Genomic DNA, 26,970 nt, shown 5'->3' on the forward strand with positions numbered 1-26,970 from the left:
AAGGAATTAAAAGTTGGCAGGTATGCTTTGTGCAGCGTCAAACAACGAATCTGCTGGGGTTAACTACGATAGTTTTGCTTAAGGTAATTGCTAAATATTTAATCAAAATTATTTTTTGTTACATTTATATTTTTTTATAAATAAAATGCTTAATACTATTACAAGTGGAAGTTGTAGTAGTAGTTTATTTACGACACATTAGATCTTATTTATTGTGTTTGTGGAGATGATCTTCGAACTACCCATGAGGGGGATTCGAAGACATGTCATCACAATTTTGAATCTGTTCAGAAATGGAGGGCTTCGGGGCAGCTCAGGTACTCGAGTACTTTATGATAAAACAGTTTAACTTGGACTGATATCACGAACCCTTGGTCCCTACTCAAGCTGTTAAAAGTGGTCACCCTACCGCTCACTGACCACAGCCACTGATGCTTGATTTCGTTGTTCTTCTGGAAACTGTGTCTTTGTCTCTGTGTCTGTCCACTGCGAGACTAAATATCATTACAAAAAAAGTTTGAAAAGGCAATAAAATTGATGAGCGGTCTTAGAATGACTTGGGAATGAAAACAGAAACTGCTAATCTATTTTTGAAATGACTAGAGAAGACTAAAAAAAAAAGAATAACAAAAAAATATGCAGAAGAACTGAAACTGAAAAATTTGTAATTCTTTATCTAATAAACATATTTGAACTGGTTTAAAAATGACTAGAAGGCGTGTCTGATTTTGAAAGAGATTCGAATTTAATTCATTAAGAGGAACACTTTATTTTCAAATTCACACACAATGTAAGCAAAATGATTAATTTCGCAAGTTAATACTTTAGATTGCTAATGAATATTTGAAGCACTATAAAAAATAAATATCGGTTTTGCTAAATACAGGAAGCGTACATTTCTAAGAGAATATTTTAAAATCTAAAACTTCTTATATTTCGAAGTTCTAAAGTAATATCTTATATTATAAAAGAGTTAAGTCTCTTTTATTACAATCGCATGAGATTTTAAAAAAGGAGATAGAATACGTTATAAGTCAATTTATTTCGATTTTTAATACTAGCATATTGTGTATATAAACTACTTAATTTCAATTCGGAAGTAATAAACCAGGGTAAAAGTTAAAATTTGTTTAAGTTTCAGGTATTAAAAGCAGTATTAAAAAAAATTTTTCTTTTGCAAGAATTTTCTTTTTAAGTCTTAAACAACACGTTAAGCTGACCGGCCTGTGTAGGGGGCAGGGAATTGTCCCTGCATCAGAAAGGTCCTGGACTCGAAACCAGGGCAAGGCATGGATGTTTCTCTCTCTCTCTGTGTGTGAATGTGACCCGCCCTATAAACGGGTTGTGGATGTGTGAATGCCGTGGTAGAAGTCAAATTTCTGGCCATAGATGGCGCCACTGAAAAACTAGCACAATCACAGTCCCACTGCCTAAACATGCATACGACGAAAAAGATAAAAAAAAATCAATATGTTATCAATGTCTATAGCACACAAAAATTTTAAATTTTTTTAATTACTATTCCTTTCTTTCAAACAAGTATATGAAAGATGCGTTAAAGTAAGTTAAAGTCAATTTTAGGCAAAACTATGAATTTTTAACTTCCGTTTTATCACTAATTAGGTTTCGAGAAATACCAATAATAATAGGGAATTAAATATCATTCATTTTAATTTTTAAATATTCAAAGATCAAAAAGATTCAACTTGCATATCAGATGTAAAATTTGCAAAAATAAACATAACATTCCATAAAATGCTCCACATTTGCACAAATTTAATGTTTGAAAACAATTTTACAAGCAAGTTTTTGAGGGAAATAAATATGAGGATTTTTTTTTCTTTTGAAATCAAAATGATTCCTGAAGAAAATTAAAGTTTAAGAAAAGCATTAAATACGAGCGTTTTATACTCTTTTAATCAAATTCAATAAATTTTCCATATTTGTGCCAATCATAATGACTATCATATTACATCACAGAAACATTTTTCTGAAAAAGAAAATGTCATGATATTTTGTAAGTCAATATTTTTTTCGGAAACAACAATAGAAGTTTGAACAAATCTACATATTTAAAATTTTTTACATGTTTTTAAAATTTTTTACATGTTTTTTTACATGTTTTTACGAATCGTGTGGCTTTTAATTTGCGAAAGGACTACTCACAACACTTGATTTTTAAAATGCATGAATATGAATCGCGATATATGGTTTTTAAAACGCGTGCATATGAATTGCGAGAAAAGTCGCAACGGATGGTATTTTAAACCAGAGCACGAATCGCGATATGTGATTTTAAATCCCGTAAATACAAAACGCGATTGATTATTTTTAAATCTCGTTAATGTTAATACGAAATGCGACGCGCAATTTTCTGATAGCGTAAATACAAATTACGATGTATGACTCTTAAATTACATGTGACAAAAAGAATAGGTTCGATGTGTGTTGTTAAACTTGTGTTGTTCATGGGACTAATGAATTATGCCGTGTTTTGAATTATTTTTTTTTTTGCAAAACGGACCGCGTTTGATATAAGCACATCTCGTTTTTTTTTCCTGGGAAGGTGTTGATTTGGCTAAGATACGCAATTACTTTTTAAGTTACGAAAAAAAAATTAAAACTGAATCGAATTTCATGAGTTATAATATTGTGTGAAAATATCAGGTATATTCTAAATCACAAATAAAAATGCAGCAATAACGGGAAAGAAGAAAAAACCCGTTCGAAAAACCTCTTAAAATATGCGTGTTAAAATCGGTACAACGCAAATGATAAAATCGGCACAAACAGAGCACGTAAAAAATAATTATTTTAATGTGCGATTCAAAACATAGTATTAAAAATATCATAATGTGCAATCACGGGGGAAACGTAATAACTACTAAAACAATAACCAAAATACTTTTATATTTCAGATGAAATTGGAGTAAATAAAGTCCATCAAAATTTTATGTAATTTAAATGCGGGATTTGAAATTAAAATGTCGCAATAGCGTATAAAAAAATATCGGTACTTTCAAAACCTTGTAGAAATGGGTAGCAATAATTTCTAAAATAACGATTGAAAAATAATTTGATTTGCGATAAAATCGTTACAGATAAGCCATGTCAAAAAATGGTTATCTAAATGAGCGATTCTTTACTCGCTATTCGTAATAATATCGTGCTAAAATATCCAAGTTTTAAAAACTGGGCGGAAATGTGCAGCAATAACTGTTGAAGAAAGGATCTAAAGTCATTTAGATTTTCCATGAAGTTTGCACAAATAAAGCGTTTCATAAGTTTCAAAAATCGATATTTCAGAAACTACTTGAAAATGGGTAGCAATAACTACCGAAAAGTCATTGGAATCGGCACATACGAAAAGCGTCAAAAGTGGTAATTAAAATTCGTAAATTGTAATAATGATGTATTAATAATATTGGGATTTTTAAAACTATGCTGAAATCCGTAGCGTTAACCATCAAAAAACTACATTGATTGAGATTGGGTGCGTCAAAAACTTAAAAGTGTACATTTAAATTACCGAATTTTTTTTTATTATTTTTCAAAAACAAATATTAAATTTTTTTCTCCATTTTGTTCAGATTGCTGCCGCGGGCCGCACATCGAGGGTTGGCGGGCCGCATTTGGCCCGCGGGCCGCAGGTTGAGCACCCCTAGGGTAGGAGATCCAAAATTTTGGCGATTTATCATAATATATCATAGCCAAAAACAAAGCCAACTTGCCTATCAACATGGGTTTAAAAGAACAGCTTGGCGATCACGAGTCGCCAACAAATTTATGTGAATTATTATAACCATGCAACCGAAACATTTAGCCGTTGGATTATTAGAATAAAAAGTTATAAATAGATTTTTGTTTTCGATTAGAGGCGACAGTGAATTTATATGTCTGCATAATAATGAAATAAAAAGAAAGTATCCGTTACATTGATCTGGAAGAGAAGAAATAAATATTTTATGTTCGCTTAAAAAGATTAAGTTTTTGATTTATTTTAAAAGTAATTCTTCCATTAATAAAAATAAGTTTAAGTAATGAAGGATATTTTTAAAAGATAGAAAATAAATATGTGTATGCCAATTCTGGCATCACATATATCCCCGCTGGACACAGAAAAAAAATATATATACATATTTTTTTTTTTTTTTTAAATTGGATCTCCCCCATGTTACAAAAATTTTTATGCATTGAAACATAATATATTCAAGGAACAAAATATGAAATATACACTTATGTATAATTAAATATCAAAGTAAAATTATTATTAAAAAAAAAATTTTTTTTTTAGAACATACAGTTGTAGTTCTAAGATATACTTTTAACACTCAAGTTACCAAATATCATATGTAAATGTTCTGAGCTATACATGAAAAATTTGCTGAGTATTTAAAATGCTTCATTAGCTGAGCATTGTCATGACCTGGCCAGGATATTTTTAATTTCTCTCAACTCAGAGAGAAGAGCAAACTTACAATATTATTATTTCTTCCTTTTCGTACAAGTCCTTTTCTTGAGAAAAATAATTTACTTCAGTTTTGTTTGCCTCCATTATTTCAAACTTATATATTTCAGCATGAAAAAAATCTGAACATTTTATTATGTTCATCTAAAAATTTATACTCAGCATAAAAATCTCTTATCTTTATTTTCAACAATTATTAAATAGTATTAAATAGCTCAGTTTAAAAAAATTCACAAAAAGTTGCATTAGTATTTCACAGTAAAAAGTATTTAAATCAAAAAGTAGTATTTTGGTGTGTATTACTTGTATTAAATAACCCTTTTTTTATGCACAGGAAAGTATAAATATATTATCTTATTTCAATTCACATTTAAAAAAAATTTTAGGACTGAGTAACATGTCCAATATTGTTAATAAAAATTACTGTTGTTACCTAATTTACAACTTAAAATCCATGTAATCTCTACAGTTGTTCTCAATTTAAAAAAAATTATTACCATTGAATTAATTATTCATGTTTATTTACATTGTAAGAAAAATTTTTTATCTCTATGTCACTTAATGAATTTAATTACCTGGGCCCTAGTAAAGAAAATCACCATAAATCATTCCGCACAGATGCCTCCATGCAAAACAACAGCAACAATGAGATAGTTTAATCAATATAGATATCAAACTTATTTATAATGTACTATAGTTCTTGTTAAATGTGAGCATGTGGTTGAAATTCAATTATATATAAATACAAGTATTATTTATGAATTTCATATCTTATAAAATACTTCAAAAAATATTCATTATTTACCAACTAATCCTAGAATGCTTTGTGTTAGCATCCATTGTGCATAAGGGTTAAAGATTGAAATATAAAAATTTGATGAGTTCTTAGAGTAAACAATTTCTTTCATGTAAATATTTATATTGCTTGAACATTTAATCAATCATACAGTTCTTCATATTTAAACTGCACAAAATATCTTTACACCAAAATTTTACTGTGATTGCAACTTATTTAAGTCTTTGTTTTCATTATCACATATGAAAACTAAAAAAAATATATAACTTGAAATGCAAAAATAGTAAATATATAAATTGAAAATACACTTGAAATAAAAAGATATTTATATGAATGGAAAAAAAAATGTTTTACTTTATATTTGTAAACAAATTGTTACTGCCTTTACAGCAGGAAAGACTGAAAAAATCAGATATATTTCATTCACAAAACCAAAAAAATTTTTAAACGATTCTATTCCTTAAATTGTAATGAGATTTATAATTATCATTATTCCTAGAGACATTATCGTTATCATTTAAATGTTCCTTTCTTTTATTCATTAATAATAATCTATCAATATGTATTTTAAAAATCCTACCATGATGATTATCTAACATTTGAATTGAATATGTTACATCAGTATGCTTTTTAATAACCTTGTAAGGACCAGAAAACTTTTTGTTATATTTATCCCTTGATTTAATATACACAGTATCATTAGGTTTTAAGCATCTGAGTTTTGATTTTTCATTATTACTTTTGTTTTGTTTACATTGGGCGTCTGCAATATTTTCATAAGTTTTATCATACATTTTATTTAAATCCGAAAGAATTTCATCCAAATAATAACCTTTATCTATTTGTTGTACTTGAATATCGGGATTATAAGTATCAAAAATTAATGACAAATTTCGACCGAAATGTATTACATTAGGTGAATATCCAGTTGTGCTATGCTTAGCACCATTATACAAGTTTTTATGAATTCTTGCTGCATTTTTAAAATTTATGCCATCTTTCATTAAAGAATTAATTGTTGATTTTATGCTGGTATTAATTCGTTCACTAACAGAATTAGCGGCAGGATGTGCACAAGTAGTGTGATTCATTTTAATTCTTAATGATTTTGAAAAATATTCAAATATTTCTGATGTTAATTGGGTACCTAAATCTGTTAAGATCATATCAGGTCTGCCATAAGTGCAAATATATGCAAAAAGACAATCTGTGACAGCTTCGGTAGTAATTTTTGTTAATGTAAAAAGTTCTAAATGTTTGCTGAAATGATCAATAAGAGTTAAAATATATTGTTGATTGGAAAAAGGTCCTACTATGTCTAAAGAAACAAATTCAGATGGTCTTTTGGGAATAAAATTATTTTGTAAAGGAGCGTGAGGTATTCTATGATGTTTATTTTCCATACATTTGGGGCAAGATTTAACAAAATTTTCTGTATCTGAATACATACCATACCAAAAATATCTAAATTTTAAAAATTGGTAAGTTTTCTTAATTCCAAAATGTGGAAGATGAATTATTGCAAGAACTTTAGATATCAAGGATTTAGGAACAACAATAACTGGAAATTCTCTATCATTTCCCATATGTACATACATTAATAATTTAGTGTCAGAATCAATAAAGTAATGTTGATTGGATTTAGTAAATTGTTTGTTTTCAATATTGCTATAAATTTTCTTGATATTTTTATCCAATTTTTGTTCAATTAAAAATGTATGATTAGAAATTTCCAAAAGGGGGTCTTTGTTTACATTGGTATTATTTACATAATTTTGTTCATCATCATTTGCATTCTCAATAAAAGGAAATATTTCATCATTCACTTGAAGTAATTGAGGGTTACTACATATATCCTGTTGGGGAGGTTCTTGTTCTAATCTACTAAAATAATCTGCCAAAACATTTTTAACTCCAGAAATGTGTTTAAAAGTAAATGAATATTCGCTTAGCTGAATTAACCATCTAGTTGTTAAGTCCATGGGAGAAGAAGTTTTCTTATAATGTTTAAGGGGTTTACTATCAGATAAAATAATAAAATGTCTATTATACAGATAATGTTTAAAAGCCAAAACTGATTTTACTATAGCCATTAATTCTATTTTGATAGCAGGGTACTTTCTTTCTGCATTTTTAAGTGTTTTAGAAAAATATGACACAGGAGACAGTTTACCATCAAATTCCTGCAAAAGTACACCAGAAATAGCAAAATTTGAACCATCTGTATTTAAAATAAAATCTTTATCCCATTGTGGGAGTCTAATGAATGGTTTATTGAAAAATATCTCTTGCAGAGAATTAAAAACATTTTGATGTTCTTGAGTCCATTTAAACTTAACTTTAGGGGAGGTCAAATCAATAAGCGGTTGAATTTGCTTAGCATAACATGGTATTAAATTTCTATAATATCCACAAACACCAATGAATTTCTTAAGTTGTCGTTTAGTTTTTGGAATAGGAAAAGATGTAATTTTAATGATGTTTGATTCAATTGGTAAAACTTTCTGTTCTGATATTTTAAATCCTAAATAATCAATTTCTTGAAGGTGAAATTTACATTTACTTGGTGAAAGAGTTATATTATATTTAGTTAAAACAGAAATGAGAACCTTTAGTTTTTCTACCGTTTCCTCAAAAGAATTACTTGCAATGACTATATCATCTTGGTACGCGAAAATTCCCTCTAGTCGAGTTTCCTCAATTATTGAATCCATAAGGGCCTGAAAAGTTGCAGAAGCTGTTTTTAAGCCAAAAACTAATCTTTTATTTTTAAAAGTTCCCCAAGGGGTTGTAAATGCTAGCTTATCTCGGTATTCTTCAGGGAGGTTCAATTGCCAAAAAGCACTAGGAAGATCATATGATGAAAAAAATTTATAATTAGATAAATTTAGAATAATATTTTGAATCTTAGGAAGTGGGTAAGCCGAATGTTTAACAATGCTGTTAATTAATCGTAGGTCTAAAGCTAATCTAAATTTTTGTTTTTGTTTGGGGTCATTAGTATTCTTTTTCTTAACCAAAAGCATTGGGCAAGACCACTGTGTTGCACTTCTTTCGATCAATCCTGCTTCGACCATTTCATGTAATTGCTTAAGTGTCTCTTCTTGAAGAGCTTGAGGCACAGGAAATGGCAAAGTGCGAATAGGATAATCATGAATAAAAGAAATTTCAGGTATTACTTTATCTGTGTGCCCGAGTGCCTTTAAAGATTTTGAAAAGACTTGGTAATTTTCTAACAATAAATGTTTTAATTGCTTTTGTTTTGCTTCATCAAGATGACCTAGCTGGAAATCATCTTCTTTCAATTCCCTTTTTCTTAAGTCCACAATAGCTTTTGTTGGTACAATTAAATTTAAAAATTCCTGTCTTTTAGTTTGGTCTAGTTCTTGATTATTGGCAATAGAATCATTTAAATTTAATTTTGAATAGTCATAATCTTGGATAGTATCTATAGGATACATTTGACCGATAGCTTGTCCTTTATTTAAATGCAAAGTCTCTTCAGATTTATTTTTAAGAAAAATATTACAAGCATAGTACTTATTCTTTTTGTTATAGAATCCATGAAAATTTTTAACTTGATCTAAGTTATGTACTGAAGAATAAATTTCAATATTTTTATAGTCTATACTTGGTTCAAAAATTACGTTAGTATTCAAAGGATTCTTAACTATTACTTTAGCATAAATATATTCTTCAGGATTCAACAAAATTTTATGATTTAGTACAGCTTGACCATTTTGTTTAGTGTCCAAATTTTGTTTGTTTACATTTTGTTTATTTACATTATGAATCTCTCCACAAATATCCGACACAATATCTCCATCAAAATCAATGTCTACATTATCCGTACATTGTGTTTGTCCTATTAATGGTACTTTTTCGCCATTAATTGTTATAAAATTGCCCTTAGGTGACAATTGAATGTTATGCATTAGCATAAAATCATATCCCAATATCCCTTCAAAAACTGAATTATCTAAATGTGTAACAAAAAGTGTATGTTTGTATAGTTTGTTGTTAATTTTAAATGAGATTTGAATACAACTTAAAAATGAAACCTTAGAGTTTATAGTACTAATTGAAACTGAACGTGAAATATATTTATATTTAATGTTATGTTTAAGTTTATTAAATGTTTCATTAGAAATTATTGAAAGAGAAGAGCCTGAATCAATCAGAAAAGGGACAGAATAATCTTTAAGTTGTACATTAATGAGGGGTAGTTTAGGTATTTCATTGTGTACATTTGCAATAATTTCATTAAATTCATTAGTTTGAGTAAAATATTCATTTTGCATTTTTATTTTATTAACTGTTTGGGTAAAATTATCTTTCTTTTCATTAATGCTTGATTTATTATTATTAGCTGATGACAAAATATTAGGTGGTAGCTCAAATGCATCAGCCTTATTTGAGCTAAAATTTAGTTTAAATTAGGGTTAAAAGTGGTGGCATTAGGATTTGGGTAAGTTTGTTGTCTATTATCATTATTATAATTAGGATTATTATACGAGTGATCTCGATTATTTTGGTAACTTCTATTGGGATAAAATCTATTGCTTCTAAAGTTCCTTCGAGTTTGAAAATTTCTATTATGCTGATTATTTTGCACATTTGATTGAGAAATATTTAAAAATTCTCTACAAAATTTCATAATGTGACCATGCTTGCCACAGAAAACACAAAAATTCTGCCGAAAGGTATGTTGGTTATGATAAGGGGCTTTACGATAATTACTACTATTCGAATAAGTTTTCGATTTAAAATTTCTATTTTTGTTTTCAAATTGTCTCTTATTTCCATCAGATTTATTTTTAATATCATTATTATTTGAAACAATATTGTTTATCTGCTCTTTTAAATTTGAAATTTCCGAATTTAGATTAAAGATCTCATCATTACCTTTAAATTGATTGTTAATAGCCGAGTCTATATTCTGAAGTTGTTGTGCTCTTTCGACAGCATTCTCATAAGTTTTAATATTTTCTTTCAAAATTGTGACCTTAATATCATGAGGAAGAGCTCCCATTAGATGCGTGTACTTTAAAGTATCAATTGCATCTGAATCACTTAAATTAGGATACACTTTATTGAAAGTTATGTTTATCCTATGAGCTAAGGATCTTATTGTTTCCTGAGGTTTCAACAAAATATTATTCAAAGCAAAAATAGATGAATTATCATCTTGTCTAAAAAAATCCAAAAATTTATGTTTTATTTCAGTTAGTGTTTTCATTTTAACCAATGAAGGTTCTTCAATATAAAATTTTAAAGCATTGCCTGAGATTAAAGATCTAAAAGTTGCAATAGCTTGTTCTTCATCTAAAGAATTAATCTTAACATAATCTTCTAATTGAAGAAAGAAGAACTTTGATGTGGTTGGATCACCAGCAAAGGGTTGAATATGAAAGTTTATATTGTTTTTACGTTTAGACATATTTAATAATCAGATAACTTAAAATTATATATAGATATATATAAATGAAAAACAGTTATACTAATTAAAATATCAAGTTAAGAAAAATAATCAATTATTTAAAAAATGAAAATATAACAGCAATAATAAATTGTAATCATTAAAATAAATAGAATATAAGATATTCATATTAAATGAAAATTAATTCCAAAAATATTTAATGAGAATAAGAAATAATTGCTTTAAAAAAATGTTATGCATTGAAAATATTAAGTACTGAATCTGTAAAATAATCAGTTAGAAATTGAAAAGCACTTAATAATGCAAGAATCTAATTGTGTTAATTTAAAAAAAATTTTTTACTGCAATAAAAAAGCACTGCAGTTTGTGTAAAAAAAAATTTCTCTCCGATTTTGATGAAAGAGAGAGAGAAGAGAGAGAGATTCACTGTTGAGAGAGACACACACACAGTTGACTTTCATCTTTTCAAAGTGAGAAACACTTTCTTGAATAACATACTGATGAAACAGGAATTCACACTTTTGAAGAGGTTAAAGAACACCACTGGAATACTTTTTTTTTTTTTTTTTTAACAGACCCGAACACTCTTGAACAGGTAAGGAACACCGTAGAAATTGATTTCAATCTTTTGGAAGAATATTATGAGAAGCACAGAAGACTCGTTTTTTTTTTCTTTCTAAAAACATCTACTGCTGGAAAACTCACTGGTAGGCTGCGCTTGACAGTAGTAGATTAGATATTCATCAGGATCTTGAAGGTTAGAGAACACCGGCTGGAGTTTCAAACAGGATGTAAATAGGAATAGGGATGATACATGATTGGCAATTTTCTTCAAAGATGCGTTTCCCCGTCTTAAGGCACCAGTTTTTGGTGAGGGGTGATTGCTTCCCCGTCATTAGCCGTCAAGGGTTGTATAGTGGTTTTACATGAATGTTCATTTAGGCCAATATTGAATGAATAAAACAATAACAGTTGAGTTTCCAGGAAATAATGTACAAATCGTTGAATGTAAATTTAGGTTTTATTAATCATAACTTAAGATTTTGATAGTGGCCACTTCATCAATAAAATAAGAAATCCCTTAAAGGGATGAAATTAATAATACTCTCTATTGAGAGATCATAAAGCCAGAACAACATTTCTGACCGTTTAGAAAATTTAGACTGGGAGGCCCTTAAAGGGCTCCCAGCCTCCACAAATTTGAAATTAAAAGTGAATATATTTATTCTCAACGGACAGAGAAAGTATGGGTAGGAGATCCAAAATTTTGGCGATTTATCATAATATATCATAGCCAAAAACAAAGCCAACTAGCCTATCAACATGGAATATGCGTAAATAAAAAAAATGCGTAAATAAAAAAATCATATGCGTAAATAAAAAAAACTCGATGCTTGTTTTTCAAATCGCGTGAATACGAATCGTGTGGCTTTTAATTTGCGAAAGGACTACTCACAACACTTGATTTTTAAAATGCATGAATATGAATCGCGATATATGGTTTTTAAAACGCGTGCATATGAATTGCGAGAAAAGTCGCAACGGATGGTATTTTAAACCAGAGCACGAATCGCGATATGTGATTTTAAATCCCGTAAATACAAAACGCGATTGATTATTTTTAAATCTCGTTAATGTTAATACGAAATGCGACGCGCAATTTTCTGATAGCGTAAATACAAATTACGATGTATGACTCTTAAATTACATGTGACAAAAAGAATAGGTTCGATGTGTGTTGTTAAACTTGTGTTGTTCATGGGACTAAAGAATTATGCCGTGTTTTGAATTATTTTTTTTTTGCAAAACGGACCGCGTTTGATATAAGCACATCTCGTTTTTTTTTCCTGGGAAGGTGTTGATTTGGCTAAGATACGCAATTACTTTTTAAGTTACGAAAAAAAATTAAAACTGAATCGAATTTCATGAGTTATAATATTGTGTGAAAATATCAGGTATATTCTAAATCACAAATAAAAATGCAGCAATAACGGGAAAGAAGAAAAAACCCGTTCGAAAAACCTCTTAAAATATGCGTGTTAAAATCGGTACAACGCAAATGATAAAATCGGCACAAACAGAGCACGTAAAAAATAATTATTTTAATGTGCGATTCAAAACATAGTATTAAAAATATCATAATGTGCAATCACGGGGAAAACGTAATAACTACTAAAACAATAACCAAAATACTTTTATATTTCAGATGAAATTGGAGTAAATAAAGTCCATCAAAATTTTATGTAATTTAAATGCGGGATTTGAAATTAAAATGTCGCAATAGCGTATAAAAAAATATCGGTACTTTCAAAACCTTGTAGAAATGGGTAGCAATAATTTCTAAAATAACGATTGAAAAATAATTTGATTTGCGATAAAATCGTTACAGATAAGCCATGTCAAAAAATGGTTATCTAAATGAGCGATTCTTTACTCGCTATTCGTAATAATATCGTGCTAAAATATCCAAGTTTTAAAAACTGGGCGGAAATGTGCAGCAATAACTGTTGAAGAAAGGATCTAAAGTCATTTAGATTTTCCATGAAGTTTGCACAAATAAAGCGTTTCATAAGTTTCAAAAATCGATATTTCAGAAACTACTTGAAAATGGGTAGCAATAACTACCGAAAAGTCATTGGAATCGGCACATACGAAAAGCGTCAAAAGTGGTAATTAAAATTCGTAAATTGTAATAATGATGTATTAATAATATTGGGATTTTTAAAACTATGCTGAAATCCGTAGCGTTAACCATCAAAAAACTACATTGATTGAGATTGGGTGCGTCAAAAACTTAAAAGTGTACATTTAAATTACCGAATTTTTTTTTTATTATTTTTCAAAAACAAATATTAAATTTTTTTCTCCATTTTGTTCAGATTGCTGCCGCGGGCCGCACATCGAGGGTTGGCGGGCCGCATTTGGCCCGCGGGCCGCAGGTTGAGCACCCCTAGGGTAGGAGATCCAAAATTTTGGCGATTTATCATAATATATCATAGCCAAAAACAAAGCCAACTTGCCTATCAACATGGGTTTAAAAGAACAGCTTGGCGATCACGAGTCGCCAACAAATTTATGTGAATTATTATAACCATGCAACCGAAACATTTAGCCGTTGGATTATTAGAATAAAAAGTTATAAATAGATTTTTGTTTTCGATTAGAGGCGACAGTGAATTTATATGTCTGCATAATAATGAAATAAAAAGAAAGTATCCGTTACATTGATCTGGAAGAGAAGAAATAAATATTTTATGTTCGCTTAAAAAGATTAAGTTTTTGATTTATTTTAAAAGTAATTCTTCCATTAATAAAAATAAGTTTAAGTAATGAAGGATATTTTTAAAAGATAGAAAATAAATATGTGTATGCCAATTCTGGCATCACATATATCCCCGCTGGACACAGAAAAAAAATATATATACATATTTTTTTTTTTTTAAATTGGATCTCCCCCATGTTACAAAAATTTTTATGCATTGAAACATAATATATTCAAGGAACAAAATATGAAATATACACTTATGTATAATTAAATATCAAAGTAAAATTATTATTAAAAAAAAAATTTTTTTTTTTAGAACATACAGTTGTAGTTCTAAGATATACTTTTGACACTCAAGTTACCAAATATCTTATGTAAATGTTCTGAGCTATACATGAAAAATTTGCTGAGTATTTAAAATGCTTCATTAGCTGAGCATTGTCATGACCTGGCCAGGATATTTTTAATTTCTCTCAACTCAGAGAGAAGAGCAAACTTACAATATTATTATTTCTTCCTTTTCGTACAAGTCCTTTTCTTGAGAAAAATAATTTACTTCAGTTTTGTTTGCCTCCATTATTTCAAACTTATATATTTCAGCATGAAAAAAATCTGAACATTTTATTATGTTCATCTAAAAATTTATACTCAGCATAAAAATCTCTTATCTTTATTTTCAACAATTATTAAATAGTATTAAATAGCTCAGTTTAAAAAAATTCACAAAAAGTTGCATTAGTATTTCACAGTAAAAAGTATTTAAATCAAAAAGTAGTATTTTGGTGTGTATTACTTGTATTAAATAACCCTTTTTTTATGCACAGGAAAGTATAAATATATTATCTTATTTCAATTCACATTTAAAAAAAATTTTAGGACTGAGTAACATGTCCAATATTGTTAATAAAAATTACTGTTGTTACCTAATTTACAACTTAAAATCCATGTAATCTCTACAGTTGTTCTCAATTTAAAAAAAATTATTACCATTGAATTAATTATTCATGTTTATTTACATTGTAAGAAAAATTTTTTATCTCTATGTCACTTAATGAATTTAATTACCTGGGCCCTAGTAAAGAAAATCACCATAAATCATTCCGCACAGATGCCTCCATGCAAAACAACAGCAACAATGAGATAGTTTAATCAATATAGATATCAAACTTATTTATAATGTACTATAGTTCTTGTTAAATGTGAGCATGTGGTTGAAATTCAATTATATATAAATACAAGTATTATTTATGAATTTCATATCTTATAAAATACTTCAAAAAATATTCATTATTTACCAACTAATCCTAGAATGCTTTGTGTTAGCATCCATTGTGCATAAGGGTTAAAGATTGAAATATAAAAATTTGATGAGTTCTTAGAGTAAACAATTTCTTTCATGTAAATATTTATATTGCTTAAACATTTAATCAATCATACAGTTCTTCATATTTAAACTGCACAAAATATCTTTACACCAAAATTTTACTGTGATTGCAACTTATTTAAGTCTTTGTTTTCATTATCACATATGAAAACTAAAAAAAATATATAACTTGAAATGCAAAAATAGTAAATATATAAATTGAAAATACACTTGAAATAAAAAGATATTTATATGAATGGAAAAAAAATGTTTTACTTTATATTTGTAAACAAATTGTTACTGCCTTTACAGCAGGAAAGACTGAAAAAATCAGATATATTTCATTCACAAAACCAAAAAAATTTTTAAACGATTCTATTCCTTAAATTGTAATGAGATTTATAATTATCATTATTCCTAGAGACATTATCGTTATCATTTAAATGTTCCTTTCTTTTATTCATTAATAATAATCTATCAATATGTATTTTAAAAATCCTACCATGATGATTATCTAACATTTGAATTGAATATGTTACATCAGTATGCTTTTTAATAACCTTGTAAGGACCAGAAAACTTTTTGTTATATTTATCCCTTGATTTAATATACACAGTATCATTAGGTTTTAAGCATCTGAGTTTTGATTTTTCATTATTACTTTTGTTTTGTTTACATTGGGCGTCTGCAATATTTTCATAAGTTTTATCATACATTTTATTTAAATCCGAAAGAATTTCATCCAAATAATAACCTTACCTTTATCTATTTGTTGTACTTGAATATCGGGATTATAAGTATCAAAAATTAATGACAAATTTCGACCGAAATGTATTACACTAGGTGAATATCCAGTTGTGCTATGCTTAGCACCATTATACAAGTTTTTATGAATTCTTGCTGCATTTTTAAAATTTATGCCATCTTTCATTAAAGAATTAATTGTTGATTTTATGCTGGTATTAATTCGTTCACTAACAAAATTAGCGGCAGGATGTGCACAAGTAGTGTGATTCATTTTAATTCTTAATGATTTTGAAAAATATTCAAATATTTCTGATGTTAATTGAGTACCTAAATCTGTTAAGATCATATCAGGTCTGCCATAAGTGCAAATATATGCAAAAAGACAATCTGTGACAGCTTCGGTAGTAATTTTTGTTAATGTAAAAAGTTCTAAATGTTTGCTGAAATGATCAATAAGAGTTAAAATATATTGTTGATTGGAAAAAGGTCCTACTATGTCTAAAGAAACAAATTCAGATGGTCTTTTGGGAATAAAATTATTTTGTAAAGGAGCGTGAGGTATTCTATGATGTTTATTTTCCATACATTTGGGGCAAGATTTAACAAAATTTTCTGTATCTGAATACATACCATACCAAAAATATCTAAATTTTAAAAATTGGTAAGTTTTCTTAATTCCAAAATGTGGAAGATGAATTATTGCAAGAACTTTAGATATCAAGGATTTAGGAACAACAATAACTGGAAATTCTCTATCATTTCCCATATGTACATACATTAATAATTTAGTGTCAGAATCAATAAAGTAATGTTGATTGGATTTAGTAAATTGTTTGTTTTCAATATTGCTATAAATTTTCTTGATATTTTTATCCAATTTTTGTTCAATTAAAAATGTATGATTAGAAATTTCCAAAAGGGGGTCTTTGTTTACATTGGTATTATTTACATAATTTTGTTCATCATCATTTGCATTCTCAATAAAAGGAAATATTTCATCATTCACTTGAAGTAATTGAGGGTTACTACATATATCCTGTTGGGGAGGTTCTTGTTCTAATCTACTAAAATAATCTGCCAAAACATTTTTAACTCCAGAAATGTGTTTAAAAGTAAATGAATATTCGCTTAGCTGAATTAACCATCTAGTTGTTAAGTCCATGGGAGAAGAAGTTTTCTTATAATGTTTAAGGGGTTTACTATCAGATAAAATAATAAAATGTCTATTATACAGATAATGTTTAAAAGCCAAAACTGATTTTACTATAGCCATTAATTCTATTTTGATAGCAGGGTACTTTCTTTCTGCATTTTTAAGTGTTTTAGAAAAATATGACACAGGAGACAGTTTACCATCAAATTCCTGCAAAAGTACACCAGAAATAGCAAAATTTGAACCATCTGTATTTAAAATAAAATCTTTATCCCATTGTGGGAGTCTAATGAATGGTTTATTGAAAAATATCTCTTGCAGAGAATTAAAAACATTTTGATGTTCTTGAGTCCATTTAAACTTAACTTTAGGGGAGGTCAAATCAATAAGCGGTTGAATTTGCTTAGCATAACATGGTATTAAATTTCTATAATATCCACAAACACCAATGAATTTCTTAAGTTGTCGTTTAGTTTTTGGAATAGGAAAAGATGTAATTTTAATGATGTTTGATTCAATTGGTAAAACTTTCTGTTCTGATATTTTAAATCCTAAATAATCAATTTCTTGAAGGTGAAATTTACATTTACTTGGTGAAAGAGTTATATTATATTTAGTTAAAACAGAAATGAGAACCTTTAGTTTTTCTACCGTTTCCTCAAAAGAATTACTTGCAATGACTATATCATCTTGGTACGCGAAAATTCCCTCTAGTCGAGTTTCCTCAATTATTGAATCCATAAGGGCCTGAAAAGTTGCAGAAGCTGTTTTTAAGCCAAAAACTAATCTTTTATTTTTAAAAGTTCCCCAAGGGGTTGTAAATGCTAGCTTATCTCGGTATTCTTCAGGGAGGTTCAATTGCCAAAAAGCACTAGGAAGATCATATGATGAAAAAAATTTATAATTAGATAAATTTAGAATAATATTTTGAATCTTAGGAAGTGGGTAAGCCGAATGTTTAACAATGCTGTTAATTAATCGTAGGTCTAAAGCTAATCTAAATTTTTGTTTTTGTTTGGGGTCATTAGTATTCTTTTTCTTAACCAAAAGCATTGGGCAAGACCACTGTGTTGCACTTCTTTCGATCAATCCTGCTTCGACCATTTCATGTAATTGCTTAAGTGTCTCTTCTTGAAGAGCTTGAGGCACAGGAAATGGCAAAGTGCGAATAGGATAATCATGAATAAAAGAAATTTCAGGTATTACTTTATCTGTGTGCCCGAGTGCCTTTAAAGATTTTGAAAAGACTTGGTAATTTTCTAACAATAAATGTTTTAATTGCTTTTGTTTTGCTTCATCAAGATGACCTAGCTGGAAATCATCTTCTTTCAATTCCCTTTTTCTTAAGTCCACAATAGCTTTTGTTGGTACAATTAAATTTAAAAATTCCTGTCTTTTAGTTTGGTCTAGTTCTTGATTATTGGCAATAGAATCATTTAAATTTAATTTTGAATAGTCATAATCTTGGATAGTATCTATAGGATACATTTGACCGATAGCTTGTCCTTTATTTAAATGCAAAGTCTCTTCAGATTTATTTTTAAGAAAAATATTACAAGCATAGTACTTATTCTTTTTGTTATAGAATCCATGAAAATTTTTAACTTGATCTAAGTTATGTACTGAAGAATAAATTTCAATATTTTTATAGTCTATACTTGGTTCAAAAATTACGTTAGTATTCAAAGGATTCTTAACTATTACTTTAGCATAAATATATTCTTCAGGATTCAACAAAATTTTATGATTTAGTACAGCTTGACCATTTTGTTTAGTGTCCAAATTTTGTTTGTTTACATTTTGTTTATTTACATTATGAATCTCTCCACAAATATCCGACACAATATCTCCATCAAAATCAATGTCTACATTATCCGTACATTGTGTTTGTCCTATTAATGGTACTTTTTCGCCATTAATTGTTATAAAATTGCCCTTAGGTGACAATTGAATGTTATGCATTAGCATAAAATCATATCCCAATATCCCTTCAAAAACTGAATTATCTAAATGTGTAACAAAAAGTGTATGTTTGTATAGTTTGTTGTTAATTTTAAATGAGATTTGAATACAACTTAAAAATGAAACCTTAGAGTTTATAGTACTAATTGAAACTGAACGTGAAATATATTTATATTTAATGTTATGTTTAAGTTTATTAAATGTTTCATTAGAAATTATTGAAAGAGAAGAGCCTGAATCAATCAGAAAAGGGACAGAATAATCTTTAAGTTGTACATTAATGAGGGGTAGTTTAGGTATTTCATTGTGTACATTTGCAATAATTTCATTAAATTCATTAGTTTGAGTAAAACATTCATTTTGCATTTTTATTTTATTAACTGTTTGGGTAAAATTATCTTTCTTTTCATTAATGCTTGATTTATTATTATTAGCTGATGACAAAATATTAGGTGGTAGCTCAAATGCATCAGCCTTATTTGAGCTAAAATTTAGTTTAAATTAGGGTTAAAAGTGGTGGCATTAGGATTTGGGTAAGTTTGTTGTCTATTATCATTATTATAATTAGGATTATTATACGAGTGATCTCGATTATTTTGGTAACTTCTATTGGGATAAAATCTATTGCTTCTAAAGTTCCTTCGAGTTTGAAAATTTCTATTATGCTGATTATTTTGCACATTTGATTGAGAAATATTTAAAAATTCTCTACAAAATTTCATAATGTGACCATGCTTGCCACAGAAAACACAAAAATTCTGCCGAAAGGTATGTTGGTTATGATAAGGGGCTTTACGATAATTACTACTATTCGAATAAGTTTTCGATTTAAAATTTCTATTTTTGTTTTCAAATTGTCTCTTATTTCCATCAGATTTATTTTTAATATCATTATTATTTGAAACAATATTGTTTATCTGCTCTTTTAAATTTGAAATTTCCGAATTTAGATTAAAGATCTCATCATTACCTTTAAATTGATTGTTAATAGCCGAGTCTATATTCTGAAGTTGTTGTGCTCTTTCGACAGCATTCTCATAAGTTTTAATATTTTCTTTCAAAATTGTGACCTTAATATCATGAGGAAGAGCTCCCATTAGATGCGTGTACTTTAAAGTATCAATTGCATCTGAATCACTTAAATTAGGATACACTTTATTGAAAGTTATGTTTATCCTATGAGCTAAGGATCTTATTGTTTCCTGAGGTTTCAACAAAATATTATTCAAAGCAAAAATAGATGAATTATCATCTTGTCTAAAAAAATCCAAAAATTTATGTTTTATTTCAGTTAGTGTTTTCATTTTAACCAATGAAGGTTCTTCAATATAAAATTTTAAAGCATTGCCTGAGATTAAAGATCTAAAAGTTGCAATAGCTTGTTCTTCATCTAAAGAATTAATCTTAACATAATCTTCTAATTGAAGAAAGAAGAACTTTGATGTGGTTGGATCACCAGCAAAGGGTTGAATATGAAAGTTTATATTGTTTTTACGTTTAGACATATTTAATAATCAGATAACTTAAAATTATATATAGATATATATAAATGAAAAACAGTTATACTAATTAAAATATCAAGTTAAGAAAAATAATCAATTATTTAAAAAATGAAAATATAACAGCAATAATAAATTGTAATCATTAAAATAAATAGAATATAAGATATTCATATTAAATGAAAATTAATTCCAAAAATATTTAATGAGAATAAGAAATAATTGCTTTAAAAAAATGTTATGCATTGAAAATATTAAGTACTGAATCTGTAAAATAATCAGTTAGAAATTGAAAAGCACTTAATAATGCAAGAATCTAATTGTGTTAATTTAAAAAAATTTTTTTACTGCAATAAAAAAGCACTGCAGTTTGTGTAAAAAAAAATTTCTCTCCGATTTTGATGAAAGAGAGAGAGAAGAGAGAGAGATTCACTGTTGAGAGAGACACACACACAGTTGACTTTCATCTTTTCAAAGTGAGAAACACTTTCTTGAATAACATACTGATGAAACAGGAATTCACACTTTTGAAGAGGTTAAAGAACACCACTGGAATACTTTTTTTTTTTTTTTTTAACAGACCCGAACACTCTTGAACAGGTAAGGAACACCGTAGAAATTGATTTCAATCTTTTGGAAGAATATTATGAGAAGCACAGAAGACTCGTTTTTTTTTTCTTTCTAAAAACATCTACTGCTGGAAAACTCACTGGTAGGCTGCGCTTGACAGTAGTAGATTAGATATTCATCAGGATCTTGAAGGTTAGAGAACACCGGCTGGAGTTTCAAACAGGATGTAAATAGGAATAGGGATGATACATGATTGGCAATTTTCTTCAAAGATACGTTTCCCCGTCTTAAGGCACCAGTTTTTGGTGAGGGGTGATTGCTTCCCCGTCATTAGCCGTCAAGGGTTGTATAGTGGTTTTACATGAATGTTCATTTAGGCCAATATTGAATGAATAAAACAATAACAGTTGAGTTTCCAGGAAATAATGTACAAATCGTTGAATGTAAATTTAGGTTTTATTAATCATAACTTAAGATTTTGATAGTGGCCACTTCATCAATAAAATAAGAAATCCCTTAAAGGGATGAAATTAATAATACTCTCTATTGAGAGATCATAAAGCCAGAACAACATTTCTGACCGTTTAGAAAATTTAGACTGGGAGGCCCTTAAAGGGCTCCCAGCCTCCACAAATTTGAAATTAAAAGTGAATATATTTATTCTCAACGGACAGAGAAAGTATGGGTAGGAGATCCAAAATTTTGGCGATTTATCATAATATATCATAGCCAAAAACAAAGCCAACTAGCCTATCAACATGGAATATGCGTAAATAAAAAAAATGCGTAAATAAAAAAATCATATGCGTAAATAAAAAAAACTCGATGCTTGTTTTTCAAATCGCGTGAATACGAATCGTGTGGCTTTTAAATTGCGAAAGGACTACTCACAACACTTGATTTTTAAAATGCATGAATATGAATCGCGATATATGGTTTTTAAAACGCGTTGAATTGCGAGAAAAGTCGCAACGGATGGTATTTTAAACCAGAGCACGAATCGCGATATGTGATTTTAAATCCCGTAAATACAAAACGCGATTGATTATTTTTAAATCTCGTTAATGTTAATACGAAATGCGACGCGCAATTTTCTGATAGCGTAAATACAAATTACGATGTATGACTCTTAAATTACATGTGACAAAAAGAATAGGTTCGATGTGTGTTGTTAAACTTGTGTTGTTCATGGGACTAAAGAATTATGCCGTGTTTTGAATTATTTTTTTTTTGCAAAACGGACCGCGTTTGATATAAGCACATCTCGTTTTTTTTTCCTGGGAAGGTGTTGATTTGGCTAAGATACGCAATTACTTTTTAAGTTACGAAAAAAAATTAAAACTGAATCGAATTTCATGAGTTATAATATTGTGTGAAAATATCAGGTATATTCTAAATCACAAATAAAAATGCAGCAATAACGGGAAAGAAGAAAAAACCCGTTCGAAAAACCTCTTAAAATATGCGTGTTAAAATCGGTACAACGCAAATGATAAAATCGGCACAAACAGAGCACGTAAAAAATAATTATTTTAATGTGCGATTCAAAACATAGTATTAAAAATATCATAATGTGCAATCACGGGGAAAACGTAATAACTACTAAAACAATAACCAAAATACTTTTATATTTCAGATGAAATTGGAGTAAATAAAGTCCATCAAAATTTTATGTAATTTAAATGCGGGATTTGAAATTAAAATGTCGCAATAGCGTATAAAAAAATATCGGTACTTTCAAAACCTTGTAGAAATGGGTAGCAATAATTTCTAAAATAACGATTGAAAAATAATTTGATTTGCGATAAAATCGTTACAGATAAGCCATGTCAAAAAATGGTTATCTAAATGAGCGATTCTTTACTCGCTATTCGTAATAATATCGTGCTAAAATATCCAAGTTTTAAAAACTGGGCGGAAATGTGCAGCAATAACTGTTGAAGAAAGGATTTAAAGTCATTTAGATTTTCCATGAAGTTTGCACAAATAAAGCGTTTCATAAGTTTCAAAAATCGATATTTCAGAAACTACTTGAAAATGGGTAGCAATAACTACCGAAAAGTCATTGGAATCGGCACATACGAAAAGCGTCAAAAGTGGTAATTAAAATTCGTAAATTGTAATAATGATGTATTAATAATATTGGGATTTTTAAAACTATGCTGAAATCCGTAGCGTTAACCATCAAAAAACTACATTGATTGAGATTGGGTGCGTCAAAAACTTAAAAGTGTACATTTAAATTACCGAATTTTTTTTTATTATTTTTCAAAAACAAATATTAAATTTTTTTCTCCATTTTGTTCAGATTGCTGCCGCGGGCCGCACATCGAGGGTTGGCGGGCCGCATTTGGCCCGCGGGCCGCAGGTTGAGCACCCCTAGGGTAGGAGATCCAAAATTTTGGCGATTTATCATAATATATCATAGCCAAAAACAAAGCCAACTTGCCTATCAACATGGGTTTAAAAGAACAGCTTGGCGATCACGAGTCGCCAACAAATTTATGTGAATTATTATAACCATGCAACCGAAACATTTAGCCGTTGGATTATTAGAATAAAAAGTTATAAATAGATTTTTGTTTTCGATTAGAGGCGACAGTGAATTTATATGTCTGCATAATAATGAAATAAAAAGAAAGTATCCGTTACATTGATCTGGAAGAGAAGAAATAAATATTTTATGTTCGCTTAAAAAGATTAAGTTTTTGATTTATTTTAAAAGTAATTCTTCCATTAATAAAAATAAGTTTAAGTAATGAAGGATATTTTTAAAAGATAGAAAATAAATATGTGTATGCCAATTCTGGCATCACAATAATAAATCGAAATAATGAGGAATACAGTTAAGTTTATAGATATTTTCCTTTTTCAGTTAAAACGAAAACAATTTTAAAAAGTCAGACTATTTTTATTAATTTTCAAATGATATTATTCCGTAAACTTTCCAGTAAATATTCACCCCTTTTTTCCATGACTGCAACTGTTTCAATAATAAACAATTAGAAAACAATTTCCATTGATTTATATTTAAGGTTTTACCATTACGATAGAAAATAAAATATCTATCTATGAGGAATAAACATATAATTCATATTGAACTTTTATTATGCAACTCACGATAAAGGCATTTTACTATATGATAATGCTTTCTCACACCATGTGGGAGTAACTACTGTCTATTCTAATCTATCACAGTAAAAAAAAAAAGTCCAAGGTGTTTTTATATGTTAGTTCTTTCGTAATCTACTTAGAGAAAAGATGGACATCAACTCCTGATCGGAAGTCAGGATAATGAATCTCCTCTCGCTTACTTGATTGCTCTTTCTCTCTCTCTCTCTTAGTTCTTAGACGGATTCAGGAGGGAAAAAAAACTACCTAGATATTTATTTGGAGTAAAAGGAAGTGAAACTTAACCTTGTTACGAAAAGTCAAAGTACCAAGAAAAGTAAAATTGGTCGCCCTTTTAATGGAAGTAGATATTTTAACGAAGGTTCTCACTAAGTCATTAGGAATGGCATTAAAAAAGTTACATTGCATAAGTTTTATTTTTGGAAAGTGGGTTTTGTATTCAGTAAAAGTTACTAGAGGAATTAGATGAAGCAGAAGGTTTGTTTTTAAATCATAATTTTTCGATATTTTGTATAGTGTTGCAAGGAAAAAAAGTACATTAATCTAAGAATCTTGTTTGAATCGCAAGCCTAATCTATTTATTGAAGAAAAAAACTAAAAAAATCCTTAAAAAAAGTTCTCCTAATTTTGTCTTATCTTGCTTCCAAAGCTCTCGTAATAGCGGGGCAAGTGGGATAGTTTATCCATGGTTCCAAAGGGATTTTTAAATAGCTATACAAATTCTTTATATTTATTTTTTTATTTTGAAAATTTTAAAACTGTGTTTTCTATTTTAATCATACAGATGAATATTAGACTTAAAAATAACTCCTGAAAATAACAATCTCGAAATTTCTACTTGTTTATAGTAACCGAAATCCCATAATTAGAAAATAAGATGCATTGAAACATTTTTACATGGTTATTGAAACAAGGGTCTTATTCATAAAACTTTTCATTTAAGTCCTTATGCCCAATATATCAGTAATAAAAATTTAAGGACAATTCAAAATTTTAAAATAAAATTAAAAATACTTTTAATTATAATTTAAAGTAAGATATTTCAGCTGATGTGCTTAAGAATGATTAAAAAACAAATACATATTATCGGTTTTGTTAAATTAGGCGGAAATCTAACTATCGAAGTTTTCATTTTCATTGGGTTCTCTCTTGATGTCACGTGATTGTTCACTTATTTCAAAACTGGAAAACCCCTGCTTTATTCTGATCCCAAATATTGGAAACTATAAATTAGGCCCGAAAAGAAAACTAAAAGTCTCATTTAAGTTTAAAGCTTTGCTTCCAATTTGAACAAAAATGGAGTTGGCCCTGATTTTAAGTAAGGCTACCATACGTAATGAAACAATAAATGGTAATAATAATAAAGTTAATGCAGAGTTCTATCTATACACTAACTAAATGCTTAATAGTATATTGTTTTAATAAATCCAGAACCATTAGAACTCCCGAATAATTTCAGAACCAAAACCGAATAAACTCGAAATCCGTAATTCGGACAGTGTATGCAAAGTTCATTTTTGTCCCCAGATATAAGAAAACTATTCAAATATTTAAATTAGATCATGTGAGAGAGACTTTTGGAAAATGACATTTTCTCTATGGTTCAGCATTAACTGTTGATATACGCTAAACAGTGAAAGAATGGTTCCTTTTTTTAAATATCCGTAATTTTGCTTGCTTACAACTCCCTTTAATAAAAAAAATGAGTTTATTGCAGGCCATTTAATATTTAATTCATTTTGTTTTACTATTTTTTAAAAGATCACAGGTAAATAAGGTGATTGTCACCGACCTTTAATATCACCGAATTAAGTTATTAGAATTATTTTCTACAGCTATATGAAGCTAATTGCTTAATTTGTTTAGAGTAACATGTTTCCTCTTATGGTTAGCCCGACGGTAAGGAGATTATAATTCATGATCCGTCTACCCCTGAGGATATTTTATGTCAGCACTGTGGTCAGTGCGAGCAGGTGGCAGAGTTTATTCCATCCAGCCACCTCTAAGATTCGAACTTTTGCCATCTAATTGTGAGGCGAACGCTCTATTATCTGGGTCACTGCAGCTCATACTACGAGTATTGTGGTAATATGAGACGTTTTAATAAATATGGAATATATAAATATAGATTTGTAATAAAAGTATAATGCCACTAGTTTTTAAATGGAACTGAAATGGATAAGTGAAGTATAAATTACTTGACTATCATGAGTGACCCGCGAGCCTTAGTGCCAAATGATACTGAATTGTTCATTTTTATTTTGATGGGATGCTCTTTTAAAAACGCATTTTGCATATTCTAATATAGTCAAGCCAGTGCAAAAGGTAATAAGTAATGGAATAGTAAATATAATTGTTTTAGCTTTAATTATTGTGTCGGCATATGTTTTTCACTTTTGGGTTTGATTTCATAATGTTAATTATAACCAAATTAGTGTGATTTTCTTTTCTCAGATGAACAACGAGCATTCAAATAGTATTAAATAATCATGGTGTTTGTCATTTGAATATATAAATCAAAGCAAGAAAGAGAACAACAGAATAGCAATGAAAATTTTTCCCCCGATCACTTTTA

Source organism: Parasteatoda tepidariorum, chromosome 8 (genome assembly GCF_982258835.1).
Source record: "Parasteatoda tepidariorum strain Cologne lab strain chromosome 8, Ptep-v5.0, whole genome shotgun sequence".
Taxonomy (NCBI): domain Eukaryota; kingdom Metazoa; phylum Arthropoda; class Arachnida; order Araneae; family Theridiidae; genus Parasteatoda; species Parasteatoda tepidariorum.